General features: G+C 39.9%; 1 long non-coding RNA gene across 1 annotated transcript; it reads right to left on the bottom strand.

Annotated features, from left to right (window-relative positions):
• Positions 1-10,517: 10,517 nt before the first annotated feature.
• Positions 10,518-12,823, bottom strand: LOC113970906. Its single transcript, XR_003535377.1, has 3 exons — positions 12,624-12,823; positions 10,793-10,876; positions 10,518-10,605 (listed from the first exon to the last, which is right to left on the bottom strand). It is a non-coding gene; the product is annotated as an uncharacterized LOC113970906 (long non-coding RNA).
• Positions 12,824-12,916: the final 93 nt, after the last annotated feature.

Raw genomic sequence — 12,916 nt, 5'->3', positions numbered from 1 at the left:
TTTGTATATTCAAGTACATGCTCCCTAGGGAATTCTCATTCTTTCTTGCAGTGGTGGTGCAGAGGCACATGACCTCTGCTAGGCAGCAGCCAGATGTTTATAGAACCATCACAGGAGGAATTCCTCATTTTTGTGGGCTCAGGTCCTGCCTGTTGCAGGGCATGAGGAATACTTGCAGTGGGTTAGGCTGGGCACACTGGTCACTGAACAAACTGGGAATTGATGTATCACCACTGGGTCTCCATGTTGAGTTACCCATTAGAGGGCATCACCTTTGCTGCATCTGTGCAGACTGAAAAGACTTACTGAGGTCCAGGCAACCAAAACTTCTTTGAGAGAGCTTAGCAAAAATAAGATTGTTTTCTTCTTAACACTGGGTTGATGAGGAGGTAAGGCAAGTGCCAGCCTCCCATCTCCTGTCAACTAGGCTCTGCTAAACCCAGGGATGCTGCGGTGCAGGGAACTTGCAGGGCCTGTGCTTAGGGAGTTGTTGTTTAAACAGTGATGAAAGCTGTATTTCTGGATTGCAAACCAAGATTTAGCTGAACAGCAGGTACCTAGATCCCAAGACAAGTTAATGGGGTGTGCTGCCTTCTTTCTCTCTGAATTTACCTCACTGATAGCTTTTCATCAGCTTAGACAAGAAAGATGTGGTGAAACACTGTATCAAGATGCCAAGCCTTTCTTTGCAAAAAAAGCAAAAGAAGACTATTAAAATCTATCATGTACAAGTTGATTAATTTGGTGGCTTGATAGCTGAGTTATTCTGTGCCATCTGAAACAGTTCAATAATTGCCTTTAAAGGCAGGGGCAAACTGATCAACTGCAGGCTCCTATGCTGCCGAACTCATCCAGAAACCTTGCACAGGATGACTAAACCAGATGTTTTTTGCCTTGAAATTCAAAGGTAACTTTACTTACTAGGTATTTCTTAAGCAAAATGCAGGATGACTGATGCACACACGCGTACTGGCTGCTTACCTTCAAGATCAAAATCAAGATCAATGCAGAATTGCCAAATCTGATACGAAGTTTTAAAAACAGTTTTACAGAACCAGGATTATGAGGTTACAGCACTACACAACAACACAACAGATGCAATACAAGACACAGCAGGCATGCCTATTGTAAATCTAAACATTAGTCCTCACTGGAAATGTAAGCTTACTATTTTTGATATCAATCTTAACCTTTCCTGAAATTGAATTTTTCAGTCCCAAGTAACTGGTAGGGTTTTTTGCTTTTTGCTGTTTGCAATAGATATAAGTTCCTGATCAAGTAGAAAACTATGCTATATAGTAAAGTATCATGGTATTAAAAGCAAAAGGATTTATGCAAAGTACATATTGAGTCCACTAAGCCCAGGAGGAGGATACAGTGGAATTCCAAAGATGCTAGTGATTTTACAGCATAACTGTAATATGTGAACATATAAACTCATCAATAGTGGATGAAATAAAGGCAGGGAGAGCTATGAAAAAAAAGATAATTATTTTAAATCTAAATAAAAACTATGCAAATTTAAGTTACAAAATTCTTATGAGAAGTAAGTACTAGGATGCATATTTACTCACAGAAGATAAACTCTTCTAACTGAAGCCTTTGCTAAAATCTCTGAACTTTCTAAATCAAAGTAAGCTTCTTAAAGCATAAGCAAATTCTCAGCCAGTATAAATCTCTCCAGCTTTAGCCTAAACTGAATTCCTAGATTGGAATTATCCCCTTGTGGCTAAAGCAAGCTTTATGTTCCCAAACTCCCAAATGTAAGGGACAAAGTCTCTGTTACCTGACCTCCGTTAAGCATAATACACACAAAACACTATAAGCTTTCAGAAGGTAACTTTCTCATCTGTATCTGCTTTACAGTAGACCTTTCTGTTAAGTAAAGCTGAGCATGTTATTAGTGAACACCTGGGGAAAAATTTGGATCTGAACTTTTAAGTGATGTAAAAAAGGTGGAAATTTTAGATTACTGTAGATTTATGTCTCACTGAGGATACACAAAGAAAATTGTAAAGTAGCAAGCTGCCAGTTTCCTCGGTGATTGACACTGGGTTTACGTGCTAGTGCATTGAGAATGGAGACAGACAGTAACTGACTGGTGAAAACTTGATGATTTTGGAAGAACTTTGTATTTCAGTTTTGGTTCTGGAATAGCTAAATGCTGAGAAAATTATTGTCAGTGAAGGGGAGGTTAGAGACAAGAAAACCTCAATGATTCTATGATTCTGTGAAATCTAACAAGACTCAGGCACATACATTGTTATCTACATAATTGGATAAATAATATCAAAATAGAATTTAAGAGCCTAGTCCAACATCCACTATATTTCTTATGCCTTTAATTTAAAACATTTTTTCAGAAACATTTTAGGTAAATCTCTGTCAGAAGAAATTGGGCTAATCCAAGGTCTCCTTTCAGGTTGTGTACTGCCATGTTCAATAGGGAAAAGAGATGAAAAAAATCACTCCTTTAACTAGGTTTTGAACCAATGGAAGTGAATCTTTCTCTTGTGAAATTTAACTGGCTAACAAAGTCTCATTTTTAATATTTATCTCAAAGGTATAAGAGAGAATAAAACTACTTGGGTGTATTATTAGTGTTTTTATTAACAGATTAGTAAACCTCACGCGCTTGCAAGAAACGTGGGTAGAGCCCTTCCCACATCTTCGTTCGCGAAGCCTAGCCATGAAGAGTAAACCTCAGATTAGGAACATCATGACCTATCCATAGAGAAAAGTCTTAACAAGAGCTAATCTGGTAAAATACCTGTTTAGATTACATCGATATTTCCACACTGCATATATGCAGGTTTTTTCCTCTCCCTTCTGTATGAAGATATTTTGAATCAAAATACGCCTCTGATAAAAGTTTTCTGGGCCTTTAGCAATGACAACAACGAGGCCAAGATTTCAGCAACTTGGCCTAACCATAGAAATAAAAAACAACACAGTCTTGCATCACTAACCTGTGCATGGGAACATTTTTTTCATGCTAAAGAAAAATAATAGGAATGGCAAATACTTTAGGTAAATTTAAGCAAATGCCACTGACTCCTGCATACTTCACTAGAAAACTAGTTAATAATCAAAACTGAGTAATGACTTCTGCAGAAATATTTATAGCTCTCTTCCAGACTCTGTCATTATCCAGGGCTACAGAGGAGTTTCCCATATTTACATGTCAGACTAGCCTTGATTATGTAGGAGGATTCAGCAAACTGACCTGAATCAGCTACAGGTGTGATTTTGAAGTGTATTAGTAAAACTGCCTTTAATCCGGTGTGGACTTTGCTTCAGAATTAAAGCATTTTTAATTTAATTTTGCATATTTCAGAAGTAAACAAACTGAAATTAAAGAGTAAATTCAAGACTAGGACTACATAAGTGAGGAGTAAATATAACTTAATTCAATTTTTAAAGACTTCCAAAGTATAGTAAGCAAAACTCTTAATTGCAAAATTTTTTGTCCCGAATAACAGATACACATGCAGTTTTACTGAGGTGATAATAACTTCCTTTAAAATTATTTTGAATTTTCAACTTCCATGAATAAGAGGGTTTTTTTCTACAGAATTCTATGGAAAATATACGGGCACAATTTCATGAGCCATAACTCTAACTCCATCTGTCACACAATTGGCTCAGTTTTGTTGCTTAGATAGCATATTGTTACTTTTCCCAATGCCATTTAATCTTTTTATTTCTTATTGCAGTTGATTGTTTTAATTTTTTTAATTAGCATTCTATACCTCCACAGTATGCTTCTATACTATGTACAGTTCTATACTTCTTTACATTAGAAACCAAGGACATTTCTCAGATTCTGGACTCCACAGGCATTCTCATAGCCACAGATTATAGACTGCCAAATGTTTAAAAGGGCTGGAGATTATGTGTCTGTATCATATAATAACAATAACATTTGAGATGCTTAATGTGGTGCTTGGAGTAGACCTTTATCTTTTGCCAGCAACAGAAAGTTAAATTACTGTAAGTTCCATCACCCTCTGAAAATCTTTGCTAGAGGAAACTCACACCTGAGTGCTGGGCACTCTGGCTGTGTGCAGAGCTGGGTGGAAACTAAAGGGTTCTCTGTGTGGTTTTCTTTTTCATTACAAAAAAGGAAAAAGAAAAAAAAAAGGAAATATATTTTATGGAACACTGGAATCACTGGAAGAAGTTGAATCCATAGTGGAAACTCAAGGAAGAAAAGTCCGTCAGGTTTTTTAAAAACAAAGACACTGATATGGTCTCTAGAAACTGATGCTTGGCAGGATATTCCAGGGGAAATACAGAACTTGCTCTGTGCCTTCTTTCTTTTCTTAAAGACCATTGTCAGAGAGAAGATGCTGTGATAAATGGACTTTTGGTCTGATTCAGACATACTGAAGCAAGTATCCATTTTTTTTTCCAGAAGGATGTTTGTCTTTTAGCAATATTGCTTCTCATTCCTTGGTTTGCATCTTCTCTATTGTTTACAAACATGGCCATTGCTACAGCTGCACAATAAATAGCCTTACACATTCCCTCCTCTTCAGCGTGAGGAGATTCATACTCTTACTCTTTCTCTGCAGCCAGAAGCTTGGTGTTTAAGTGTCTTCACAATTTATGTAAGGCCTGCCTGCAATTTGGGCTAGCAGTGGAGAAAATAAAAAGTATTTCTCAAATATGAAGCTTTCATATCACATGGATCAATGCAAAGCAATAGAAATAAAAACCACAATGGGACAATTGCTTTGAGGGAACAGAGCATTGTGGAACTGGAGGATTATAGGAAAAATATAAATGAGGCAACATCTATGTTCCTGTTCTTCTGTAGGCTTGATAAAAGCTTCTGTGGCTTTGGGAAAGTTGTATTGCTCAGATGAAAATAATTTTAAGTTTTAATCTCTTAAAAAATGTATTTGTAAATACACAACACAGACTACTTGTTGACAGTTCTGCAACAATGCATGGTAGTGTAGATGTGGAATTGGAAAAGAAAGTGGGCTAGTTGATAAACAACAAGAATGTGAAGTCAGGACATTGCTGCTTGCTTAGTAACAGCTTTGACAGAGCTTGCTAGAAGAATCTGTGTATTTTGGCTTCCAGCATGTATAGCACTTTATTGTTAATCATGTTTTGCTGTTTGATTCCAGTAATAGCAAACATTGAAAATGAGGGGGGAAAAAAAAAAGATTACATGGAGTTTCTAGCTATGAAGATGTTATTTGAGTAATATCTTGTCAGGATTAATTCATTAATATGTAAGTGAGTACTTTCAGATCATTGCACTGAAGCTGCACTACAAAGGAAGTATGTAATTTGTTTTCTCACATCCAAAGCCTATTATTAGTATAGCAAATAAAGAACATTTTAAATGTCAGGAAAGAATAGAAGTTACAAATAAACAAAATTCTGTCTCAAATCACACATGACATATAAAAAAGTAGGCTTCCTCACTGCAGAACAGTATTTTCACTCTTTCCTACATTAAAGAATATTTATTCCTCAAACACATTTTCATTAATTATCACTTGAGATGTTAGTAACACAATGGGCAGTAAACACAAGACCTATTCATCAGTCTCCTGCCAGTTACAGCCAAAGTGGCCTTTCATGCCACCAGGAGACACAAACTCAAGGGGGGGATCCCGCCAACTGCAGCATCTGCTTCTAGTCCTTCATCTTCTCATGCTGCTGGTGGACAGCAACGTCCCAGGAGCGACTGATGTTGTTGGGGACTGCCCTCCTCCAGTACCCATCAATCTATTTTTGAGTTCATGACACACACACTTTCCTTTTAACTCTTTTTGTCCTCTGTAATCTCTTGTTCTCCTTGTATTTCTTTTTTCCTCCAGCCCTTTCTGCTCAGAGGGCTTGAAGGTTTGGTTACGGTTGGGCTAGCACCTGGCTCTAAAGAGGGAAAGACAGCTGATGTGGTTTAAACAGGACTTAATTAAAACTTCTTAGCTCCTTCCTGCATGGTCTAGTGGGAGCTTATGTGCTCACTGCATCACTGAGAAATACTTGAAGAATAATTGGCCCCAGGAGAGTCATATACTGGTGCCTTGAGATTCCCCCTTCACATTGAGTAGTTCCCTTTGTTATCTTCCCACTGCTGGTGTTAACCAGCAGAACAAGCACTGAACTGGAATGTTTCTGGAATATTTTTCTTTGCCAATCTCTTTTTCCTGTCTGTCTTTTCAGGGATTTTTTTTGGTGAGAAATATTCTCACAATGCTCTGAGCAAGGAGAGAATGTGGAGGTGAGCCTTGCACTCTTCAGAATCCTTGTGCTGTAAATTTGGATCAAAACTGTAGGTAAGAATTGAGTCTCCAAAGAAAACTGTGGCCATCTCTGCTATAGCCTGGCATACCTCTGTAGTGCAGAGATGTCACTCTTGGTTCAGAACTGCTGCACTGGTAAAAAGCTGTGTGGGCAAATCAGTCCCCTTTTTTCCCTCAGTACACTTTGTTTTTCTCATATAATAGTGAAACTACAAAACAAAAGGCCCTACCTGGAGGGCTTTGCCTGTTTGGAGCACATAGAATCATAGAGTCATAGAATCAACTGGGTTGGAAAAGCCCTCTGAGATCATCAAGTCCAACCCTTGATCCAACACCGCCATGGTTACTAGACCATGGCACTAAGTGCCACATCCGGTTCCATCTTAAAAACCTCCAGGGATGGTGAATCCACTGCCTCCCTGGGCAGCTCATTCCAATGTCTGATTACTCTCTCTGTAAAAAATTTCTTCCTAATATCCAACCTAAACCTCCCCTGGCACAGCATAAGACCGTGCCCTCTTGTCCTACTGCTGGTTGCCTGGGAGAAGAGACCGACGCCCACCCGGCTACAACCTCAAGGAGTATTATCTGTGAAAATATTGCAGGCTGAGATCATCAGTTTGCCAGGCAGAGAAGGCCTGAATCTGAAATCAAAGTTTTATTGTTGATTTAAATAAAATGCTGGGGAGGTTTCATTAAGTTTAACTCTTTACTGTTTCTCCTGCAAAGCAGATCACCAAGTAGTCCAGAAGATGATGCATATTTGATTATGTTTACTGTTCTTGTGTCAGTTTGGGCAATCACTCTCATGAGAAAAACCACATGTACTCTGTGGCTTAAGTATTCTAACCTAATCTCCCAATTTTTCATTTTCATTAGATTTTGGTAATCCAAAACTGTAAATGCATTAGATTTCTTGAAAAACTGTTTCTGAACAACAAAATATAAAATACAGCATAGCTCAAAAAATTGAGAACTGCACCCACTTCGGATTATGACATTTCTTTCCTGAAGACAATGAAACTTTAGTACTTACAATCTTCTGAGTGCCCTTCTAACCAATGTACGTATTGCAGAGAACAGCACTGTTTCAGGTCATTTTATTTTAAATCTTTTGTGTCTAGGGAAAATTTTTGAAAATACTTGTGGAAGAGAAAAGGGATGTAAGATCAGAAAGGTTAGGTAGTGGTGTGCTTTATCTAATATTCTATTTACAATAGAGGTCACTGCCAATTTGATGCTTATTGCAGCAAGAAATCCTGCAGTAGAAAATAATGGAATATATTCTCATGCTATTAAAATCTAGCTTGTGAAAATTAGCACATTCTTTGAAATCTGAGCCTTATATATCATATTAGATTTTTTGGGTTTACTTGTGTTACCCGATGTTCTTGTTACCCCAATAAAGTTCTTATCTCTTGAATACAGCTTCAATTACAGTCTTCGGAAATGAATTCACACAGTGTGTAATTACACAGTTGAAAAAATCTATTTCCTTTTCCAGTTATAAATGCATTATCTTTTGACTAAATGGATGTTTCCTTGTTTATATCTGATGAGAAGAGGCAATTCTATTAGTTCTATCCACCTTCCCAATTTTTTCCTGTGTATGTTCATTCCATCTCTTCATACTTATGTCTGGTTTAAAGCTCAGTATTAATCTATCTTCATAACAGTATTTTTCCATGTCTAAGAGTCTTTGTCATCAGTTCTGGCCTTCTTCTATTTTTGCTATGTCACCCCTGGGGACATAAAACCTCTATAATAAATCGTAATGACAAAGTATAAATTAACTTAGCATGCACTTGCACGCAATAATCTGCTTCCTCTAAGACTCTTCGTATTTCTTGAGCTGACTTACAGTTCATTCAATCAGCTGTCAATTTTTTTAATAAATGTACTTTCAAAAGTATTTTGTTTTTGTGTCTCACACATTTTTTTCAGACAAAAGGCCACATTGAATATGTTACATGCCAAGCCACAAAGCTTTCCTGTACATGTTAGTATTTCGAATCGAATTGATTCTGCTATCAGTAAGAATGGAGTTTGGTTACAGACAGAAGATTTCCTTACCCTTATAGGATTGGACCTCACCTTTCTATCGGTAAGGCTTAAAATAGTCATAGAAAAGTTAAGCGGCTTGTAAAACAGCTATATTTTACATTATGTTTTAAATAGGAATTACACTTAAGTCCCAAGAAAGTAGTATGCAGCCTTCTTCAAATTGCTCTAGAACAGATTTTTCTCTAATAAATGTGACTTACACACATGTATATATATAAGTGAAATATAAGTATTTCATTTGCATGAGCTTGGACATTGTGATGACTTGCAGAACTCATGTCATCCAGAATTCATATTCATAAAATATATATTACATATGTTTTAGCTTAAAGTTTGCTAGGGAACTGCTCAGAAGTATGGGGGAAAACATGAAGAAGAAAGTCTTGACCTCCCTGGACTCTGTTATTGCTAGTTGCTTAACCTTCCTCCCCTTTTGCAGTTCAGAAGATACAGCCCTTGTGTTGCTTATTTTTGTGAACTTTGATATGGCTATAGCTAGATGTCCACAGGAAACACCCAAGAAAGTTAAGATAAAGAGAAAAAAACACACAGTATTTCTCCCCACCAATTAGAAAGGGAGAATAACAGATTAGACATCTAGGCATTTAACATTTCATGAGATAAATATCAGACTGGGACTCTGGCACTATCAGTGTCTGGAAAGTGAAAACCACTTGGGGGTAGAAATCCAGAAAGGATATGTGGATACTATGACACCTATGGTACGTTCTGGCACAGTGCTATAAAGACAGTCTTTACCATAAAATGGCTAACAATGGACCATGGCAGAAGAAGAAGGATGTCTCTCTAATGCTCATGGTGCATGCCTAACGCTGCTGGGAAGGGGTGAACCTTGTCTTGCTGGCAATGGTCTCTAACAGCTTGGTTACTCTCAGTACCAAGTGCAGCTAAGAAGGTTGCCAATGGTTGCGGCAGTGGTGGGTGTGTGATCTCCAGCCCAAAGTGAGTTTCATTTTGCTTATTGCTTAGAGCAGCAGTACTGCAGCTGTGTTCAGGCAGTCATAGCAAGGTTAGTCTGTCAGGGAGGAGTGACAGACGCCTCGCATGAGATACTGATTATGGCACAGATGAGTGAGAGATGCCATGAACAGCAACAGGGATTTGAAAGGCAAATGCTGAGAGCTGTTGGTATAGATTTGGTACCTGAAACCATTGTCCAGAGAAGGTCAACGAAGCTGGTGGAGGGTCTGGAGCACAAATCTTATGAGGAGCAGCTGAGGGAGCTGGTGTTGTTTAGCCTGGGGAAGAAAAGGCTCAGGGGTGACCTTACTGCTCTCTACAACTACATTAAAGGCGGCTGTAGCCAGGTAGGGATCGGCCGCTCCTCGCAGGCAACTAGCAACAGGACAGGAAGACACAGTCTTAAGCTGCACCAGGGGAGGTTTAGGTTGGACATTAGGAAGAATTTCTTCACAGAAAGCGTGATTACATACTGGAATGGGCTTTCCAGGGAGGTGATGGAGTCACCGTCCCTGGAGGTGTTTAAGGAAAGACTGGATGTGGCACTTAGTGCCATGGTCTAGTTGACAGTGTGGTGTTTAGTCATAGGTCAGACTTGATGACTTCAGAGGTCTTTTCCAATCAAATTGATTGTGTCTGATTATGTGTGTACCTGAAAGCATGGCCATATCCAAAGGTCCTGCAGCCCGGAGTCACTAAAGTATGCTAAAGTCACTAAGTGCCATGGAGTTATTTGGTATCATCTGTGTACTGCTCTTTACTTTTCCCATTTTTGCTCTCTGTCTCCTGAGAGTCTGGTTTAGTCCAGCAAAAGAACTCCACCCTTTTCTTTCCTGGGTGAGAGCCTAGAGTAAAAGAGCAAAGGAGAAACAAGTTTTTCAGTAGCATAATGCTTTGCCAGGTCATGAAGTGGCTGTTAAAGCTGTGTTGTCTGCCTTCACTTTCAAAACAGCTGTCTTCCACGGCAGTCAGAGACAAAGGTTGCATTTTCTGTTACTTTGCTCAATCTTTTTTCCTCCAGCTCTGTTTGTGCTCCCTTAAGGGAGATGGGATCAGAGTTCAGAAGTAGAATCATCAATTTTTCCTCATAATGATATTTATAAAGATGTTCATAACATTTTAAATACAATGCAAGAAGCTTCTCAAACAGGGTTTCACAGCTTTCCCCAGCATATAACTTAGGGATACATGACAATGTAGTTACCTAGAGGAAGAAGCTTTGTATTTAAGTGTTGTGTATTCTTTTTCACCCTAGGCAGATCCAGTCAGCAGATGTCAGTTTCTGAATCTGGAAAAAAAATTCTTTTGATTAGATGAATATAATTAATTTTAAAAGGAAATAATAAATTTGTAAGCCCAAAGTCTGTAGAACAGATCAGCAGAAAATAACACTCTTCTCTGAAGAACAAGAGATAGTGCTCAGCCATGCCCTGGGGTCTTGAAGACCAATAGAAAATCTGAACTGAGATTCTCACCTCTCTGAAGTCAACTGGACTGGTTTTCAGTGACCGAAGTAAAGCCAGGATTTCACACCAAAGTTCAAGATCTTAGGAGAAAACCTAAGGGGGAAAAAAATCAAAATTAATAAAAATAAAGAAGACCAAAGGCATGTAGTTAATTTTGTGTGTATTGGGAATGCTGTGTGGATTTCTTAATGAGACTAAAACTGAGCAGAATCATAAGTATTTGTGGGATTTAAGCCTAATGGTAGAGCTGGTGTTTCGGATAACCATAAGAAAATAGCATAAGGAAGGCATTGGATTAAAATGGTAGGGTCACGTAGTGACTAATAACTTATTTGATCTTTTCAAGGTTTAAATACAGAATTCAAATCAAATAAAAGGGTTGGTTACTAATTAGAGTTGCCCAAATGTGGCAAAGTAAATTAGATTATTTTTGTTTATACATTTGAAGGAGTGAGAGGTTAAAGAACTAGTTACAAAACTGACTTGGTCTTCTAGGGGAAACCCATGCTAAACCTGATCTGTCTTTAATAACTGAGAATGTTTTTTGTCCCCTACTCTCTTGAGATTTGGTTAATATTAATGCAAGATGTGAAAGGAAACTCTGTGCTTCACATTTTAGTAGCTTTTAGTCTTGCAAGAGAAGGGATAGAAAATGAGATAAGGAAGATTTTGTTTGAAACCTTATTGCAAAACTAAAGGCTTTTACAGTCCTCCAAACACTTGCGCACTTGCTTTATGCACATTGATATAATTTTGTGAAGCTCATTTTCAAGACAGAGGGTTAAAATTGCACTGGTGTGAATTCCATGATTTCAGGTTCAAGTGAATGTGTCTTTTGTGCAGTTAGCTAATACATTATAGTTAGCTACACGGCATTCCTAAGTCATTACAGAAATCCTCAATCAATACAAAAGTGAGTTTGTAGTTTAAAACCATGATACCTTTGAAGTTAGCGATTGTAGATAAGGACGTTTTATGACAGAAAAACTATTTTTTTCATTGATTTGCAAATCTCCACTCTGTGGATGTCCACATGCTGGGAGTTAAAGGCAGCAGACAGCACATGGACCAGCTGGCCCGAAGGAGCTGCTGTTCCAGCCCCGGGGTCAGCCTTTTTCCGGTTAAGCAGGTAGGAGCACATTGCAGCCAAAACCACCGTCAGCAAGGCATTGCTGCTGCTGGGCCCCGAGGAGATCAGGCAGTCAAAGCAAGACTTGCAAGTCTGTCATGAGGGGTCCTTGAGTGTTATGGCCTTTCACTAGTGAAATCACCAATGTTAATCAAGCAGAAAAACCAAAAATTGTGTCTTAAAATAGCTTCCCAGTTCTTTGGACATCTGACCCTAACTCATTGTTCAAAATAATAGACAAAGGATGGGGATCCTAGCACATCCGTCTGAAAACTAAGAACTGACGAACATAGCAGCAGGTACATAGGGCACTAAATCTAGATCATTCAGCCATAAAACTGGGAGCTCCTAGTACTCAATGAACTCCATCTGGATGCACCAGGCTTTTCCACCCTGGCTGCAGGGCTCTGCTGGACAAGGGAAGGCAGCATGTGGTCCAGGCTGCGGGGTATGGCTGTGGAACTTGCCCTTCCTGAGAGGCACCCCAGGAGACTCGTGGGGGTACACTGGTCGTTACACTGGTGGGTACATGGGTGGGCAAACCGGCAGGTACCCTGCCAGGTACCCGGTGGGTAAACTGGCAGGTACAAGGGCAGGTACATTGGCAGGTACATGGGCGGGTACGCCAGGACCATATCCAGTGATGTCGGGCCATCTATGGCGCTCTGCGGGTGCCCCTATCCCCCAGAACCCAGACAGGTCGGATTTCACCTCAAAGTGCCCGGCGTTGCCCTGACGAACACCCTGCGGCCCCCGCTGCTCGGGCAGCGCCATCCGCCCATCCGCACCCTCCACAACACCCGCCGGAGCTAGGACGGTCCTTATCCCCGGGACCCCCTGCCGTGCCGCGGGAGGCTGCGGGGCCAGGGCGTGGGTTCCGCCGGCGGGCCCGGTGCGGTTGCCGCGGTGATGACGGGCAGCCGCCCCTGCCCGTGCACCCGCCCCGCAAACATGGCAGCGGCGGCGGCGGCGGCGGCCCCGGCGAGGAGCGGCAGCAGGTGAGG

Source organism: Neopelma chrysocephalum, unplaced genomic scaffold, assembly GCF_003984885.1.
Source record: "Neopelma chrysocephalum unplaced genomic scaffold, ASM398488v2 Primary Assembly neopelma1_80b, whole genome shotgun sequence".
NCBI classification, from domain to species: Eukaryota; Metazoa; Chordata; class Aves; order Passeriformes; family Pipridae; genus Neopelma; species Neopelma chrysocephalum.
The sequence above is the reverse complement of the archived record's forward strand: the minus strand, read 5'-3'. Positions and strand labels throughout refer to the sequence as shown.